Below are 19,866 nucleotides of genomic sequence, written 5' to 3'. Positions count from 1 at the left end.
CGTACATAGGGTAGAGAGCTCTACCCCGGTTCCTCTCTAGATACCCTAACCTCTGGTCTAAGGAGCCTACCATCCTCCTAAGGTCAGTATGTGAATGCTCGATACGTCCTAGGGCCTGACCTATACTCTGAAGATCCCAAACTGGGTCAGAGTCAACACGAGGGACGGAATGAGACATACGAGGTGGAGAGAAAGCCACCTCGGGCTGAGGCTGGGGTGGTGGAACTGGTGGTGGTGGTGCCTGCCCCCTAGCATTGGCAACTAAAGCATCGTAAGTGTAAGAAAGTTGCCCTGGGGGAAAGGCGGTCAAGTCAGGACTGGGTAAGGGAAAAATGGGCAAGGGTTGCTCGTTCCCAGTCCGAATACACCAAAATGGTGTCTGCTCGCTATCCGGTCTAACCCACCCCACATCCTCAAAATACCTAGCAGTCATGTAGGTATCTGGTCCACAGTTGGTCAGCTGGTGGGGTCCGTCTACTACAAAACTGGCCTTTTTCACCGCTATGCGAGTGATAAGGCCTCCTAAACGGATAGGGGACTTGGAAGTGGTGCTGGATGTGGCATGCCTACTCAAATGGTGAACTATAAACTTGCCTATGTTCAATTTCCCAAACCCGTACACATAATGTCCTATGACAGCTAGTTCGTTAGTTTGAGCGTTATGAGGCTCGGCCCTACCTAAAAAACACAAACCCGCAAATCTTTGCCAGATTTTTGGGATAGGGTGGTGAATAGGTTTGGTACTAGCATGTTGGGGGTCGGGGGCAGGTAAACCAGTCAAAACATAATATAAGTCACCCATTTTATAATCTGCATGCCACTGGTGAGATAATTCAGAATTTAATTCAAAAATTTTACAAAATTCAACAAAAGTTAAACTAATATTTCTATTATTTAACCTGAAAAATAAATTAGGCCCATTCTTACTACTAACAACATGAAAAGTGGACAGGAATTCATAGGTAAGTTCTCGGTATGTAGGATAATGCATGTCAACAAATTTTCTCATGCCAATATCATTCAAAAATCGTTTAACAAAATCGTACAAACTAAATGATTCTAAGGTAGGGCGGTGTAACCACCGAGAAGGAATTACCTCACGACCGACCAAATGCTCCAATCGTTCCTTTTGTTCCCGGCTCACGATCCGGATCGTCGGCCAATACGGGAGCTGCAAGTCTGGGTCGTATTCCTCCCTCGAACTGGAGCTCCTACCAAAAATGGACCTAGCCCTCTTTGATGCCATGTTGAAGAAATGGGTTGAAAATTTTATTGAATTAAAACTGTCAAATTTTTATATGAGAGTGAAGAGGATGAAGAGAGGATCACAAATATGTAAAGAGTTTTGAATTTGGGTAAGAAATGGAGGAGAAATCTTAGAGAGAAGGTAGAGAGAATTTGAGTTTTTAGAGAGAGAAAGTAATGGAAGAAGGAAGAAATGGAGAAAGAAAAAAGAAAAGAAGGAAGAAGAAGGGGGCGGATGGTTTCGCGCCCGGTCGGGCGGTGGGTCGCCCGGCCGGGCGATCTTGAAAATGTTGGAGCTGGTTCTCGCGCTCGGTCGGGCGGCCCTCGCCCGACCGGGCGATCTAATTTACCTTATGTTCGCGCCCGGTCAGGCGCCACTCTCCCGGTCGGGCGATCTACTGGCGAAAAATTCTTCTAGCTCTTGCGCCCGGTCGGGCGCCATTCGCCCGATCGGGCGATTTTTATGTCTAAAATTTCGCCCTTCTCGCGCCCGGTTGGGCGAGGCTTGCCCGATCGGGCGGACAATTTAGTCCGTAAACATCAAGTTTCGCACCCGATCGGGCGCCACTCGCCCGGTCGGGCGAAATTTCTTATTTTTAGAACCTTGCTCTCGCGCCCGATCGGGCGGGCTTCGCCCGGTCGGGCCCGAGACTAAATCGGGGAACGTCAATTTTCTTCTTTTCTCCAAAAATTGGCTAACTCTTTTCCTTCAAACCTGTACAAACACTCATAAAACTCATTAAATTCCCTCATCTCTCCTCTCATAAGAAAAAGAAAAGAAAAACTAGTCTAAAAAGCATTAAAAATACGGGTTGCCTCCCGCAAAGCGCTGGTTTATCTAGGTCCCGCACGACCTTCTTACCAAGTACAATTTCTAGAACCCTTGGCCTAACGCTTGATCGGGTGGTTTCTCACCCGGTCTAGCGATGTTTAGGCTGCGATGCGGCTTCCTGACATAACCTGTGGGACGCCAAGTCGCCTTATCTAGTGGATCCTCCTTGGCTTGGACTGGGGGTTCTTCAATGCTACGCACTAAAAACCCTTTTTCGATCGAATGTTGCTTCAAATTATCATTGCGTTCAACACTTGCAACTCGATCTGGTGGAACACTTACCGTAGGCTCGATTGGCACAACTTGCTCGATCGGTTCCACTTGTTCATCCTCGAAACCAAGACCAACATTGTAGAGTGCTCTTTCTATTGCATCGATTTACTTCTGCCATTGGTCTATCTCACCTGAAAGGGATGCAACACAAGATACCGCCTCCAAGGGGTCTTTTTCAAGAGCTTGGGGCTTGTTAGAATAATTTACAACCACATTAACACTGAAACATTTCTCCTCAGTCATGGAGCTTTTAGGGGCATTATTCAGATTAAAAACAACTTTATCATCCCCTACTGATAGTGTTAACTTACCACTTCGTACATCTATGACTGCTCCTGCAGTGTTAACGAATGGTCTACCCAAAATAATTGGGGTTTGCATATCCTCAGCCATATCAAGAACAACAAAATCTACAGGTATGTAAAATTTACCTACTCTAACGGGGACATCCTCTAAAACACCTAAGGGGTATTTGAAAGAACGGTCGGCCATTTGTAGAGTTATATTGGTAGCTTTTAATTTACCCATATTCAACTTAGAACACACAGATAATGGCATGACGCTAACACTAGCACCCAAATCACATAACGCATTATCAATCAAGAGATTGCCAATATGACAAGGGATAGAAAAACTACCCGGATCTTTTAATTTAGGTGGAGACTTATTTTGAAGTACGACACTACACTCTGCAGTGAAAGCTACTGTCTCTACCTCACTAATAGACCTTTTTCTCGTCAAAATTTCTTTCTTAAATTTTGCATATGAGGGGATTTGTGTGATCAATTCAGTAAAGGGAACTGTTACCTTCAAATCTTTAACCACCTCCAGGAACTTACCAAACTGCTTATCCAAATTTGTCTTCAATTGGCGATTGGGGAAAGGAAGTTTGATGATTGGCTTTGGAGCATTCTTATTCTTGTCTGGAGTAGCCACCTTCTCTGGAGTTGTATCCTGCAATGTAGAATTAGATATGTTAGTATTATCCTTTAGCCCTGCAGGGCTATCAACTACATTGTTTGGTTTAATGGAATCAAGATTAGCATTATTTGATAAAACAGGTTCATCAACTCTGGGCATAGAGGGCCCTTCATAGTTCGAACCACTCCTTAGAGTAATTGCAAATGTTTGATCCGTAGGCCTTGTAGGCTGTGCCGGCAAGGCTCCCTGTTGGCGGGCTTGTAGAGTAGCGGAGAGTTGCGCAATTTGATTATATACAATTTTATTATGCGCTAAAATTTGATCAATTGTCGCATCTCTGCTCTCCATGTGATTTTGCATATTGACCAACATTGCTCTAATTTCCGCCAGAGAAGGGTCGGAAGATGAGGGGGGTTGTTGTGGTTGATTCTTCTGGCTAGCATTGGGATGATAATATTTCTGCTGCTGTTGCTGTGGCGCCTGTGGTTCTTGTGGTGGTGGATTTTGAACATTAGTGCTCCGGTAGGAAAGGTATGGATGATTCCGATACCCAGGATTGTAAGTGTTGGAGTATGGGTTATTCTGCCTATAAGCTTGGAAGGCATTAACTTGCTCCACGGAACTCCTGCAATCCTGCTCCCAATGACCTACAATACCACAATTTTCACAGAAAGCCTCATTAGAATTATTATTAATCGCAGAAACATTGGCTACATTAGCAGTGCTCAGGTTATCTAATTTTCGGCAAATAGAGGTTAATTGAGCTTGCAAAAAAAAATACAGAGTCGACACTATGCTTCCCCTTGTTAGCAAATCCTCTGGGATTCCCATATTGGGAATTGTGTATCGCCATATCTTCAATAACCTGACCTGCATCATCAACATTAAGATTCATAAATCTCCCACTAGCTGCAGAGTCTAAAATTATTCTAGAGGAATTTCCAATGCCGTTATAAAAGGCTTGGATTAACTGCCATTGTGCTAAATTATGGTGAGGGCATTCTCTTTGTAAGTCCTTGAACCTCTCCCAAGCCTCATATAAAGACTCATCGGCTTCTTGGGCAAAGTTCTGAATCGCACTCCGTAGTACTGCTGTTCTCTCTGCAGGATAATACTTGTTATAGAAATTCAAAACAAGAGTTTCCCAGTCAGTTATACCAAGTGTAGTTCTATTTAAGCCATTAAACCACAATTTAGCTTTTCCAGTTAAAGAGAAAGGAAAGAGAATCTCCCTGATTTGGTCTTGAGTGACCCCGGCTTGCCTGATGGTGTTGCAATATTGACAATAGTCGGCAATGTGAAGATTCGGGTCTTCACCCTTGGCTCCACTTAATTGCTTCCTCTCTATCATCGTTATAAATTGAGGTTTAATTTCAAATTGAACCCCATCAAGAGCCGGAGTGGGGGTGAGATGTGGAAAATCCGTAAGCTTTGGTTATGAATAATCACTAAGCTTCTTTGGAGCCGTCATCTCTGATTCTGTGTCTGATGATGCCTCTAAATCGCTAGAATCAGTTGGAGGATCGCGGTGATTATTGTTATTATCACCAGAATCCGCCAGGATTTGCTTGTAGAAATTTTTCTGTCTATGGAAGGAACGTTCGATCTCAGGATCGAATGGGATATAACCTGATCTGGAACACCTGGGCATAAACAAAAACTAGAAGCAAATATGAGATTTGTCTCAGAGAACTAACGCTCTCTGAGACAAAAGAGAAATAATCTGGACTACAAAAACAACCAGAAATAAAAATAAAACCGTTTCCCCGGCAACGGCGCCAAATTTTGACAGGGTAAAGTCGTATCCCCTAATAAAAAATAATTCCTAAGTCCTCTAACTAAAGTAGATAGGGAAGTAGGGTCGATCTCCACAGGGAAACAAGTCTTTTTACTCCTAATTAATTATTATAATCTAAATTATTTAAGTAACCAATATTTATAATTAAGTAAGGAACTAAACTACTAAGGTTGAGAATAGGAAGATAACAATATATGAAAGGATCTAGGGTATAGGTTCACCAATAAATAATACTCCAGGGTAAAACATAGTAATCAATCATTGACATTGCATAAATAACATGATTAACAGGATCTCGCAATTTATTAATCTACATAGATCTAACAGGCTCTCGCAATTTACTAGATCTAAGTTCTTATTGAAAATAGCCTTTAATATCAAATTAACATCTGCTCGATTCATCAATTTAATATTGCTATACTTTTACAAGCCGCAATTGTAAAACATTAAAACAATCCAATAAGAAATTATCATGCAATACCAATAAATTATAATAGTCAATCATCAATGCATCAATTAACCAGATTGTAAAGGGCTCTCGCTACGTATTACAATCACATAATTAATTTACCGGTATTAAATCTCATCTCTCGAATCTTGACTTAACCATCTATAAATTAACTTGCCTATTGAAACTAGACCTAAACATTAATTCTCATCTCTCGATTCTTGAATCAATATTGTCAAACTCATGCATAAAAGATAGGCCTAATCTAGTCACAGAGCATTAAATCAATCAATAGGAAATTAATCTAGCATTGATAATTAACAACAATAAATTACCCCTTCATATTATTTATTAGATCCCCATAAACCCTAGAAATTAACCTACTCACAAATCATCATGACTAAACTAATCAAATAAATAAATATAAGCATAATCAAGGGAGTAAATAAAATAACTGAAATTAAAGGGGAAGAAATTGTTACCAAAAAGTAATCTGGAATTAATGGAAGAATTAAGGACAAAAGTTTAGAGAAAGAATTCTAAGAGAATAATTAAGAGAGTAAAGAAAGAGTAAAGAGTAGAAGTAGAGAAGAAGAAGTGATCCTAAAAAAGTATTACGGAGGAGTATTTATACTCCGTACAAAAATCCTAAGTTAAAACAAATTAAAACTACGTTAAACATCAACTAATAAAACACGCGCCCGATCGGGCGCGCCTTTTTTGTCTCTAATAGCAATCTCGCGCCCGGCCGGGCGCAAGACTAAGCTTCTCCCGCCCGGCCGGGCGGCTCATTTGGGCCACTATTTGGACTTCGATTGGGCTCCAATTCTTCGGGCCAATCTGGGTTTCCTCTTTGGGTCTTGAATACTCGGTCCAAATGCCCCGGTATCACCTATACCGAGCCCTTAATCACCGGTTCGATGGCTCTAACCGGCCCTGGGCTATAAAATCTGGTCGTGTTTCTCCAATGTTTGTGATTGCTCCAAAATATCTCGGGAAAATACTCCAAAAGCATAAATCCCTGCAAAAGTCAACCAAATCTACGAAAACACTAGAAAACACCAATTAGTAATAAAAGTGGCTCTAAAGAGCCAAAAACACTACTAATTATGACCAAGGGACGGGGGTAAAATACTATATAAAATAGACACATCAACGGGGCACCGAGTAATTCTCTTATTTTATTTTCTCTCTTCTATGCTTTAGCCTAAACACTAGTCTACCCTTTTCTACTTCAAAATTCCTTCTTCAAGTACTCAAAGGAGTCCATACTTCACTCGTGGTTCCATCCTTAAGCCTAGGCGTGAAAGGTAGAATTGTTTGAGGGTTTGGCCCCAAAATCAACTATACTTAATTTAATTTAATTTAATTATTTCTTTATTATTTCCTTGAAGTTACTAACTTGTTTATTATTTTGTAGTTGCAAACAAACAGAATCAAAGTAAGGATTATGCTCCTTTTGTTATAATTATTTTTCTAACGATTTTATGTTGTTGGAATTGTGATTAAATTAGTTTTAATATTAATGTTATTCTATTATTTTTATGATCACTATATTGCATGTTTAAAGGGAATATGTAATTGAAAATCACGCCTAATAAGATAATTTGGACAACCGGTTTAGGATCCCTTTTAATCTTATTATTAATTGAAGTGATCACCAATATTTTAGAATTATGTGTGCATTAATATTAAACCAATTTAGTTAAGTAATAGTTTAGAGAGAATTGAATTATTGTTTGTATACCTTTGAGACTACAGGAATGCTTTTCAATATAAGAATCGAGTAGAGGCCAATACGGGCGAATGTGACTCCAAGACTCACTTCGTACCATCATCCCCGATCCTCCTTTCGTGGTTCCGAACCATATGGAGTTAGTAATCTCATGGATTATGAATGGGGTGTAACCTTCACGGGTCATTCGTTGTTGCCTTCGTTGTCCCTTATCGTGGTTGCCTTTTATGATCCGTGAACGGTTTACAAGTTCCTTAAAAACTTGTTGGCGGCTCCCTACTTTATTTGTCCCTAATCGTATTATGCCAATTCCCACTTCCTATGAGGGCCAAGCATATTCACAACATGCTTTTTAACGTAGGCGCACTTCGAGCGACGCCTACAATACCTTTCATGTCATTTGAATATCGAACAAAGCGAAAGTGTGAAAAGTCTAGTGATGAGGATGTTTTTATTAAAATATCTCTTCTTTCTGTTTTTGAAAATATTTATTTTCTTACCTTATTTATGAAAAACGTGCATTCAAGTTTAGTTTGGTCCATGATAAGGGTCCAATAATAGTGTATTTGGATAGGGCTTGAAAAGACATTTCCAACGATATATTGTAAGCCCAATTCCGATGAATAATGAGGAAGTTATGGCCAAAATACTAAACTGGGCCCGATTTGGTTTTTATATGCGGCCCAATGATCTAGAGGAGGGCCTATTATTAATTATCATTCCTAAAGCTATTAGGATTGATTATAGTCTTCCATAATACTCTAGAAGGTTCTTTTAAATCCTAATGGAGTTAGGATTGATAATTATGTTTTAAAGAGTTTGAAATTGAATAAAACTACTTCTTTTTAGAATCCTTGTTTTGTACGAAGTGGAATATATTCAGGTTTTATTTTCGTGCCTCATAATATTTATCCAAATCTTATATGGTTGGATAGATCTTGAAATTATCTTTCTAATGATATACTATAATATTAAATCCGAGCTATAACGAAAAAGATATGAATGAGATATGAAACTCTATCCAAAACTGATACCGCCCCTTCCACTATTTCAGCCATATCTTTTTATCTACAAAAGATTTTAATCTGATTCTAATTGGGTTGGAAATTAGAATTCAAGATCTTTCCAACGACATATTATATGACTTTTTTGGACTTTTGGATCAAAAGATATGACAAAAAAAAAAAAATTCGCAAAAACTGTTTTCCAGCGGTTGACGACAGAACCAGCGCTTGGTGCCAGACGCCACTAGCGCCAACCCTGGCGTCTGGCGCTAAAGTCTAGCGTTTGGCGCCACATGCATTTTTGACGCTGCGATCGTTATTTATTCTTTTCGAAACTCTGTTTTCGTTTTTTATCACATCCGGTTGATTTTCTCTATAAATAGCCTCCTAAAACCTCCGTTTTCAATCATCAGTTCCTATAAAAAATCATCAACTCTCTAATTCTCTCTCTCACCAACTCTCATCAAGAATTTCTTGATTCTCTCTCTCTTTATAAGCCAACCCTTTTACAAACATAATTCCTCATACATTAGATCTAGAAATACTTAGCATTGTTCGAAGTTGCCTTCGCCCTAGACGTGAAAGGTTTGATTTCTGAGGGTTTGGTCCCAAATCTCTCTTTCAATTATTTAATTTAATTCTTTGATTTTATTATTTTCCTTGAAGTTACTAACGTGTGTATTTTGCTATTAGAAAGAGATACGAGTCATCCAAGTAAGTGCTTTAATGGTTTTATTGATATTATGATTTAGAAATCATGCTTAGGTTGTTATTATGATTCCTAATGTCATGTTAGGGCGTTTTGATCTTCCTAGTATCATGTTTAGGGTAATAACTATAATTTCTAATATCAAATATGACAATTGTGATTCCTGCGATGCTTCCTATTTCTTTCCTAATATATTCATGTTAGTATCATGTTAGGGTTTAAAGCTTAGATTTTTGATGTTTAGTGACATGCTAGGGCTTGTTATTAATCTTGTTAATATCATGCCTAGGGTCTTGCTATTATTATGCTTTAACATGAATATCATGGTTATTATAATTGTTAATTATGATGATTGTTATGATTTTTATGATTATTATGCTGCTTGATATTTATTTATTGTTATTGCTTGATCACACCTTTTATGCATGTTTAAAGGGAATTTGTACTTGTAATCATGCTTAATAAGATAATTAATAATCTTGTTTAGGGTTAATTTGATTATAATTCAAGTGATCGCCAATAATAGATTTATTTGTGCATTAATATTCAACCAACATAGATTAAATAGGTTTAGGGTAAACCTAATAATTGCATGTTAGTCAGAAAGCACACATGAATACGACCAGAATAAAGTAGAAGCCTATTATTAGGGCAGGTTCAATCTCTTTTAGGTTGGATTTGTACCTTCATCCCCGAACTACCAGTCATGGTTCCAGACCTATTGGAGTTAACGATCTCCTGGATCGTTAAGGGGTGTAACTTTCACCTCGTGAACGGTTTACAAGTTCCTAAAACTTGTTGGCGACTCTTTTGCTCTATCTTCTTTCCCTTTGGACGCCACCGTACTTTAGTGTATGATCACAGTGGGGTTCAAGTTAGGGGTAATGTTTGAAATATTATATTCCCTACAGTAGGTAGTAGCAGTACCACATTGAATCAATTGCTTCCACTTACAAAAATTAGACAAATGCACAAAATTTTCTTAATTAACTTTTAGATTGAATCAATTGCCTGAAGAAAGTGATAAATGAGTATAATCTGTTGGTGCTTACTCTTTTCTTTTTGATTTGTGTTTTCCGTGGGCTTTGAGGGCGGTGGGTCGGCTAGGGAAGAGATTCGATTGTCGGCAGTGGGCAGAGAAGGCTGGTTGGTGGTTTTGTGGCTGTTGGTATGGGTGGTGTTTTTTTTTTTTGTGTCATCAATTTAATTTTCCTTTTTTTTTCGCAAAATGGTAACATGTTGTATTAGGTTAATTAAGGGCTGAGTACTCTACCTACAACTTCTAAAACGTTAGTACCTTGACTGTAACTTTTGCCAAACATTAGTACCTTCAATTGCATATTACTCCATGCTATAGTCGTTTGTGGAGAAAGAGAAAAGACAGATGAAGATGTTCTAATTCAACATTTTACAAGAACAAGCACTATCACAAACAAAAATATAGGGAAAGTATTTGGGTGATTAAAAATTCCTCTTGTTTATGGATTCTTCCGCCTAACTTTTATAAATATTGCACTTTTTCTGTTGAATGAGAACAAGCCTTTTTACCAAAATATTGTCATGATATTAGCTAGGGGCTAAACACCGAGTAATTTGTTTTTAATCCTCCATCGTGACTGGTGGGTCTGGACAGCCGCCACCACCACCTATGCTACTAGTCTACTACTGTTGCTAATTAAAAAGTGGTGGCCGTAGATGAGGAGGTGGGGGCAACACATCGTTGAGGTGGTGAGTGTAAGAGAGTGAGAGCTGGTGGTGGTGCACTGGTGCTGGCCATGATAATTCGCAGCGGTTGATTGAGGTTAGAGAAAAGGGAGTATATTGTGAATTTGTGATTAAAAATTCCTTACAAAATTTAATTTTAATTTGAATGCGAGATTGAGAGCCAGTAATTAGAAGACATGTAGACCAATGACTTGTTAAAGAGGCCTTCCAAAGGGAGGTTAGTTATGTATGAGTAAATACATAACGAGGGGCATGGGGGTCATTTCACGTAAATGCATTTCTGAATTTAGAGTAGTGCCACTGGGTGATCAATTGTATCACTAGATGATTAAATGATATCATTAAACATTTCAGTGGTACTATTTATGTATGTAGTGGTATTATATATTCATTCAGTGGTACTCACTACGTGTAGAAATAGTATCACTACGGTAAAAATAGTATCACTACATAGTCAATGGTACTATCTAAGCTTTCAACGGTACATTTAAAAAATGGCCCCACTTACCCATCTCTCTCCTCCTTTCTCTCATCCCCATGTGCTTTTTAATATTTTAGTGTTTGTTATGCATTTGCAAATGCATAACTAACCTCCCTTACTACTTCCTCCTTGTTAAACCGGTTTCATCAAGTCATGGATCAATGGGAGAAGAAGCTCTTTATAGTTTGGATTATTATAGGATAACCCATAGTTGGGATTGATGTAGGAAGGATGACCATAGTTTGGATTATATATGTGAATTTTCCCTAAAAGTTATCCTCACATAAATAAAAGTTACGAATTAGTTATGCTTAATTGATAAAAGTTATCCAAAAAATTGTAAAAGTGACCCCTGATGTACAGTAAATTACTGTACGCCGGATGTGTACAAAAGTTAATCTAACTATAATAAGTTGCATTTATTTTTGAAAGAGAATAGGTTGTAAATTTGATAATGAAAAACAAAATCCTATAAATGTAAAAAAGGAAGGAAAAGGAGGGGAGGAAAAAGAAGGAAGGGGAAGGGAGGGAGTGATTGGATATAGTTGGTTTCTTGTTAGAACGCCAATATATATTCAAAGTATAAGATTATTTAGTGGGTAAATAGCTTACCCGACCCTCAAATCAACATCTAGTATGCCTACAAATGTGCCTAACAACATCAAAATGAGTACCAATAATATATATATATATATATATATATATATATATATATATATATATTTATCTGTTTCTGTGTGGATCCGATTACACGAGAACCCGAGCCTGAGATCTTGACACTCCTATCGGCAAGCTGAGAACCTACACAATGAACAGAAGTTAGCTAGCCCCAGGGTGATCCGGGGATAACCACTCCGATGATAAAGTTAGAATGTGTTTAAGAAAAAGAAGAGAAGTAAGAGAGAGAAAGTAGAGAGAGAGTAATAAATGCTAACCTCATTAATGAAGCTTAACCTACTATTTATAATAATCCTCATGACAGGTGGCTGCATGGCCTGCAGACCACACTGCGCCAAGTGTCAAATTACTGATGACACGTGCCAGTCGCTGACAAGCCGATATGTATGCCGATTTCACAATTACCGGTATGTCCGAGAGTAGCTGATAATCCGAACCCGGCTAAGAAACCGACCCTTAACTCTTTGTCGGCCTAATATCAGTATCTTCCCATACAACTAGCCCCCCAAGTGAGGACGTTGAATGTAATATCGATGTTCTCACTTTGAGGTACACAAAGTTAATATATTTACGCGTTTCTTGCACTTTGTTGAGTATTTTTCTTCTAGCTTATAAATGAACATTTAGGATGACTTCTTGTGCAATGTATTATGTACTAAAGTTGTTATTCCTGGGCATGTGTGGGCGAAAAAACTCTGTTTTCCCCCGAGTGACCTTGTGTGCCGACATGACATAAAGTCTACTCAACAAATGAATTGGGAGCGAAAAAACTCCGCTTTCCCCCCAAGTGAGCTTGTGTGCCGACATGACACAATGTCTACTTAACAAATGAATTGGGAGCGAAAAAACTCCGTTTTCCCCCCAAGTGACCTTGTGTGCCAACATGACACAAGGTCTACTTTGAAAATGCAGTCGTTTAGAAGACGAATTGTTTATTAGGTTTTAAATTAAAAGAGCGGGAAATATGGATTGGGGTTGGACACGTGTTGCGAATCTAATGGTTTTATATTTTAATTTTTTAAAATTACCCTAACCGTTGGATTTCTGACCCAATTGTCACATCAATCGTCACTTTTTGTAAATACTTTCCCCTTCATTTTTATTTTTCATTTTCATTTTCAAAGAAAAGAAAAAACGGTTTTAAAAGAGAGAATATTCAGAGAAAGGGTTTCGTCTACACTTCCATCACTGTTGTCTCAGAGCAACTACCGGTCTTTCAGTGTTTGTTCCTAAAGCACAATCGAGTTGTCGAAGTTAGCACTGTTGGCGAATAGCTTTAAGGTATTAACAAATTTTATTTTTAAATTTGCATGTTTTGCACTTCGTTTTTTCTTTATTCTTCAAGTTTCTATGTTAAGGTATTAGATGTCCAATAGTAGTACTGAGGAAGAACAACCTACCCTTAGCACTGCTAGGCGCCGCCTTATTAGACAATCTTTAGAGAAGGATCTTGGCCAAACTAGAGGGACTGCCTCTTCCCTTTCTGACAATATTGACGATCCATTTCAGCCGTTATCTTTAGAAGAACAAAAGAAAGCTTTTTATCGCCATAAGTTACTAGCTGATTGCGAGAAGGCTACCCGTCCTACTAACCCTAGCATTCCGGAAGACGCTGGAATTCTTGAAATTGAACTGGTCAGTGCCCGTTATCATTTAAGGAGTTTTGCTAACACCCGGTTTGATCAATACGGTTCAAACGTCGGTAATATTGGTGTAAGTACTACCTCTATGTCGAGGATGAGGCAAACCAGTTATCAGCTCGACGTGGAAGCTAGGGAGGCTGCGGAGTCAAGTAAAAAACCCGGGCAAGGTCAGGTTGTGAGCCCTAGCTCTTCCGACTCTGGCAACGAGGAGCATCCCCCAAATCGGCGAGAGGAGCAGTCATCTCTTGTTCACGAGTCTGTAGTGAACTCGGTTCTTGGGGATGAGGATGACGAGCAAGAAGATAGTGTTAATGCCGAGAGCAGGGATGATGTTGTTGATTTAACGGCAGAGGTTATTCAAGAAGAGAGTTTGGATGAGGAGTATAATTCTAAAACCGATGACGCCGAGTACCGACAACCTCTTATCTTACCAGCGAGCAGCAAGGTCGCGAAATCTATAACAAATGACAAGTTCAGAAAAGCTGCAATAGAGAAAGATTATTGCCATCGTGCTAAGCAGTTTTAGAACCTGCCTGATGGCTATGACCTACATCTTCCTGCTGCTGGATCTTCTGTGCTGGATTGCCCTGTCGGCCATGTCACCATATATTCCAAGCACTTTGATTTTGGGCTACGGTTCCCTCTTCACCCATTTGTGGCAAAATTTTTAAGGGCCTGGAACGTGCGCTTGGTTCAATTAACCCCCCCCCCCCCCACTATTCTTGCTATTATTGCCCTTGTGTGGGTTATGTTGTATAGAAATTTCCCTTTAACACTAACGCATTCCAGAAGCTTCTTACCCTAAAGAGAGATGGTCAATCAGAGGGGTGGTGATCTTTATATACTACTTCTCGAAAATATACAGTCCACCCCAAATTGTCTAGTTGTAAAGGGTGGCAAGACAAGTTTTTCTTTTTAACTGTTCCCGATGATTTTCCCATTCGAAGAAATTTTTATCAGCCTCACCCTCGATTCGACACCATTGCTGAGAGAGAACTTGGCCGACATGAACTTAGGGCTGTCAGCCATTTTGACATCGTCGAATCTAAGGACAATGAGGGTAGATCCCGCCTTGCTCCAAAGGTGTGGGTACCTAACGTGGGGTACTGTAGACACCCAAATGTGTCTCCCCAAAACCAAACCCAGTGATAAGTACCTTTCGCGTCGAATCATAATCGAATGAAGCGAAAGTGTGGAAAGTTTAGTGTTACGGATAGTTTTCATTTCTTTTCTCTTCTCTCTGTTTTTGAAAACCTATTTTTAGAAAACAGCCAATCAAGTTTGGTTGGTCCATGATATGGGTCCAATAGTAGTGTAGTTGGATGGGGCTTGACAAGATCTTTCCAACGATATATTATAAGCCCAATTCCGATGAATATTGAGGAAGTTATGGATAATTTACTGAACTGGGCCCGGTTTGAGCCTTATATGCGGCCCAATGATCTAGGGGAGGGCCTAATATGATTTATCATTCCTAATGCAATTAGGAATGGTTTTAGTCTTCTAGATTTTTCTAGAAGGTTCTTTTCATTCCTAATTCAATTAGCATTGATAAATTGACTTTTGTTGACTTTTCAGAGTTTTAATTAAAATCAAAGAGCGTTTTTGAGGAAAAATACGATTTTATCCTCCTGTACGGCAATTTTTATCTGATTTTAAGAAAACGCGTGATTTTCTAAATCAGCGCCAAACGCCAGCTGTAGCGCCTGGCGCCAGCATTGGCGCTGGTTCAGTTTTTTGTGCGCCAGAACTCTGTTTTGATATTTTATCTTTTTGGCTGATTTTCCTATAAAAAACGTACTAAAAAATCCGTTTTCGATAACCAGTTTTAATTAACAACCAATCTTCAATAATCATCTATAACCAGTTTTCATCTAAAAACCAGTTTTAATCAACAACCAGTTTTCATCTACATTCATCTACAATCTACCTATTCTTTCTCTCTCTCTCTTTTCCAGCTTTTTACATACAAAATTCCGCATTCATTAGATCTAGATACACATAGCCATATTCGAAGTTGCCTTCGCCCTAGACGTGAAAGGTTTAATTTATGAGGGTTTGGTCCCAAGTCTCTCTTTCAATCATTTAATTTAATTGTTTGTTTATTGTTTTCCTTGAAGTTACTAACGCGTGTATTTTGTTATTAGAAAGAGGTACGAGGCATCAAAGTAAGTATTTTGATGGTTTTTATTGATGTTATGACGTAGATATCATGTTTAGGTTGTTATTATGATATTCCTAGTATCATGTCTAGGGTAATTTTAATATCAAGTATGATTAAAAGTACGATGCCTTTTATGTTCTTTCTAATATTTATGATTGTTAGTATCATGTTAGGGTTAAAGCTTTGATTTTTATTGCTTAGTGACATGCTAGGGTTTGTTATTAATCTTGTTAGCATCATGCCTAGGATCTTGCTATGCTTTAACATGATTATTATTATGATTAATATGGTTATTATTATGATGATTATTGTTTTGATTATTATAATGATCATTTTGATTATAATTTATTATTATTTATTATGTTGCTTGACGCTTATTTATTGTTATTGCTTGATCACGCCTTTTATGCATGTTTAAAGGGAATTGGTATTTGTAATCACGCTTAATAAGATAATTAATAATCTTGTTTAGGGTTAATTTGATTATAATTCAAGTGATCGCCAATAATAGATTTATTTGTGCATTAATATTCAACCAACATAGATAAACAGGTTTAGGGTTAATCCTATTGATTGCATGTTAGTCAGAAAGCACATATGAATACGATCAGAATAAAGTAGAGGCCTATTATTAGGGCAGTTTCAATCTCTTTTAGGTTGGATTTGTACCTTCATCCCCAAACCCTTATTTGGTTCAAGACCTTATGGAGTTGACAATCTCTTGGATCGTTAAGGGGTGTAACCTTCACCTCTTGAACGGTTTACAAGTTCCTAAAACTTGTTGGCGACTCTTTTGCTCTATCTTCTTCCCTTTTGGACGCCACCGTACTTTAGTGTATGATCACAGTGGGGTTCAAGCTAAAGGGGATTAACGCTTGAAATTATTCCCCACAATTTTTGGCGACTCCACTGGGGAGGATTTCTATTTTAATTCCTGAATTTGTTTCGACAATGATTTAGAATGAGTGGATGAGACTCGAAACGTTCTAAGTATTTCATGTGCGTAATTTTGATTAACATTATTGTCATATGAATAAAAAAGATCTCATTGGAAAGACCATCCATAATGAGTTAAAAACATAGGATTTTACACGTAGGAAATTTGAGAAATATCTTTCACAACTAGGACCGAAATAATACTGCGCGAAATTGGAAAATTTTATCGAGCACAGAAAGCTGCTGAGGCATGTAGGAATTAGCGCCAGAGGCTAGGGCATTGGCGCCAGGCGCTACAGCTAAAACCTGGCGCCAGTCTCTGTTTGCTGGCGCCAAATTCTTCCAATACCGAGCCAGAAATATGCGTTCTAATTTCGACTAGTTTTTCGTATTGTTTGCTCGATCCTACTACCTGATTGAGTTTTTCTCACTTTTCTGAAACCCATATGTGTTCTACATATGGACATAACCCTTTGGGAATTCATGCTCCATCTACCTGATTGAACGCTCTGAGCAACAAAGGGTACATCCGAGAATGTTGAATTCACCAAACCATGGAAGCGAGTTTTTCTAAAACTCGCGGTGTCCCATCCACTCGCGCCAACCCTTCACGGTTAGGCTTCTGCGCGGTGCATCCAGACAATTAACCATGGACCCTCTATTGACTAAACCATATCCCGATCTTTAGAGAACTAGAGCCATGGTTAGGTTGCAAACTCATTGCATCATATTGTGCCTACTTGACTAATTGTGCATTATTTGTTGTGCATATATTTTATGTTTCTCTTAACCGTTTGTTTGACCTGTGTTGAGATTTAATAAAGTAATGACTTAAAGAACTTTGCCTAATTAATTAATTAATTAATTAGAGTCAATAAAGTCTAATATTTTTAATCAGAATTGACCTAGTACGACTTTAGGCATACCCCTGTTGATTAATAACACCGAAGACAGTCCCAGTTTGAAGCTCCAGTATTGGCGCCAGAGTCTAGACTGTAGCACCACTCTGTGGAGTGTGGCGCCTGGCGACAGCTCTGTCATCTGGCGCTACACTACACAGTGCGACGCCAGTCCTGTCGCTTTGCCGACATTCGGATTATTGGTCGAGTCATCACCGTGTGTCTAATTAACCAGTTTGCTAATTAATTCGTTTAATTTTCGCTGTCAATAATACCTTGTTAAGTCATTAATTGAGTCTAGTCACATAGTCTAGCCACATGGTCATGACACGAGTCTTAACATATCACCTACACTCACTAGTCTTAGCACACACTTTGAGTATATGTCACCATGACCATGTCTTAGGTTCATGTATAAGTCGGTCTTTCCGTCATTTGAGTTGGGTGGTACATTCTATTCCTAATTTTCCATACCCCTCCATCTATATCATTCTTCTTCACATTCTATTCCAATCTTTCTTCACTTCCTCCATCCATTGCATGTTGAATAAAGTTTGAGTCAAATAATTAACAATAAGTATCCCCAAATTCCTTTTCCACAGTTAGGGGTGTTCAAATCTGGGTACCCGAATTATCCGGGACGGGACACGGGTACCCGGATTTTTTCTATATTTTTTTAATCAGTTTTTTTTAACCTTAAATCTGGTGATGTTGGTTATTTTCATTTGTAAAAATTAAAAACCAGCTGAATATTTTTTACTGAAAATCTGATGTACTTATATTTTTTTTAAAAAAACTGCTCTAATATTTTTTTTAAAAAACCAGCTGTAATTTTGTAAAAACTAACCTGCAACACTTGCAATTTATATCATGCAATACCTCCAATAAATTAAAGCTATAAACTACGAATCAAAGAAAAAAAAATTCAAAGAGTTTAGGAAGAGAATACAAAGTTTTTGAGTCTTTAATTACATGACTTTAAAACATATAAAATACAAATAATGGTATAAAGCCAGTTAGCCACACAACAAATGAAATGGGAGGGCTTCAATTCATTCACTTGTGAGATCCGATATTTCAATTGTCTCATCAATAACAATCGTGGGTTGTTCCATAATCAAGTCTTCATTCCTACAAAACACAAATAATGCAATAGAATAATTACATCACATTACAAAATCACCTTATCTTCCAAATTTTATAAAAAAATCAAATCAACAGAATAATAAAATTGATAACAGAATTCCACATACAAAAACAAAATAATAAAAATAGAAACAGGTAAAAAATGGAAACAGTGAAAAAAAAAAGAATAATAAAAATAAAAACAGGAAATAATGAAAACAGAAAAATAAAATTAAAAACTGAAAATATAAATGAAAACAGGATGATAAAATAGAAAAATAAGAATGAAAACAGAAAATTTAAAATGATAAAACAATACGAAAAAATCAGAATGATAAGAAGTTGGAAAAAAAATTCATACGAAATAAAAAAGGCTACAATTACAAAAAGTGAAAAAAAATTCATACGAAATAAAAAAGGCTACAATTACAAAAAGTGAAAAAAAAAAACAATAACCCATGCTTATTCCACATTAGGACGAAAAACAGTAAGTAAAAAATAAATCAAATCAACTCAAATTAGTTTCATACCCAATCAACAACCCATTCACAATCAAAATTCAATAATCCATGAAAAATTGAAAATACCCATCCATAATTAACAATGCAACAAATTTAAACAAAAATTACAACAAACTAACCTCAGGTGGTGAGAAGAATGATTAAACCGATGAAACTGAGCAGGACTAGCACGAAATGTTTAGATCTAGCAATTGGTGTTAAAAAAAATATTTAGATTGATAAAAACTAAAGTAAATACCATGAAAAAAAACTACAAAAACACCACGAAAATAGTACAAATATAAAACTAACCTGAGATCAACTGAATTTTGAGGATGAATCGAGTTGAATTTTGAGTGAGGAGTTGATTGAGATGATTTTTTGAGGTAGGAGATGAGGCGCAAGAAAGAGGAATGAGAGAAGAATTTTACTGATGGTGGCTTTTTTTGGGAGTGAGAATTGAGAAAATGAAACCCTAAGTCTAAGTGGGCTGGGCTAGTTGGGGGAGTATTTTTTTTTTAACGGGTATCCGGGTACCCGAGAATAGCAAAGCTTGTCCCATGTCCCGGCCCACGAAATTGTTGTTTTCACGGGACGGGTACCCGACCCGAAAAAAACAGAAAAAATGCTAATTTCCCATCGGGTTTTTGGCGGGTCATCGGGAAATCGGGACGGGACAACCGGGTCGGGTTTTTTTGAACACCCCTATCCACAGTACTTGGTCGAGGAGAGAAGGGCGATTAATCAAGG

The 19,866-nt window shown here is 37.9% G+C and overlaps 1 long non-coding RNA gene and 1 other non-coding gene across 2 annotated transcripts; one reads left to right on the top strand and one right to left on the bottom strand.

Moving 5' to 3' along the window:
• The first annotated feature begins 4,254 nt into the window (after positions 1-4,254).
• Positions 4,255-4,361, top strand: LOC145607310 (small nucleolar RNA R71). The gene has a single exon (XR_014105541.1). It is a non-coding gene; the product is annotated as a small nucleolar RNA R71 (small nucleolar RNA).
• A 14,039-nt stretch (positions 4,362-18,400) lies between these two features.
• LOC145586957 (uncharacterized) lies at positions 18,401-19,568 on the bottom strand. Its single transcript, XR_014101049.1, has 3 exons — positions 19,429-19,568; positions 19,257-19,321; positions 18,401-18,622 (listed from the first exon to the last, which is right to left on the bottom strand). It is a non-coding gene; the product is annotated as an uncharacterized LOC145586957 (long non-coding RNA).
• Positions 19,569-19,866: the final 298 nt, after the last annotated feature.

Source organism: Chenopodium album, chromosome 2 (assembly GCF_948465745.1).
Source record: "Chenopodium album chromosome 2, dcCheAlbu1.1, whole genome shotgun sequence".
Taxonomy (NCBI): domain Eukaryota; kingdom Viridiplantae; phylum Streptophyta; class Magnoliopsida; order Caryophyllales; family Amaranthaceae; genus Chenopodium; species Chenopodium album.
This window is presented reverse-complemented; position numbering and strand designations above follow the sequence as displayed.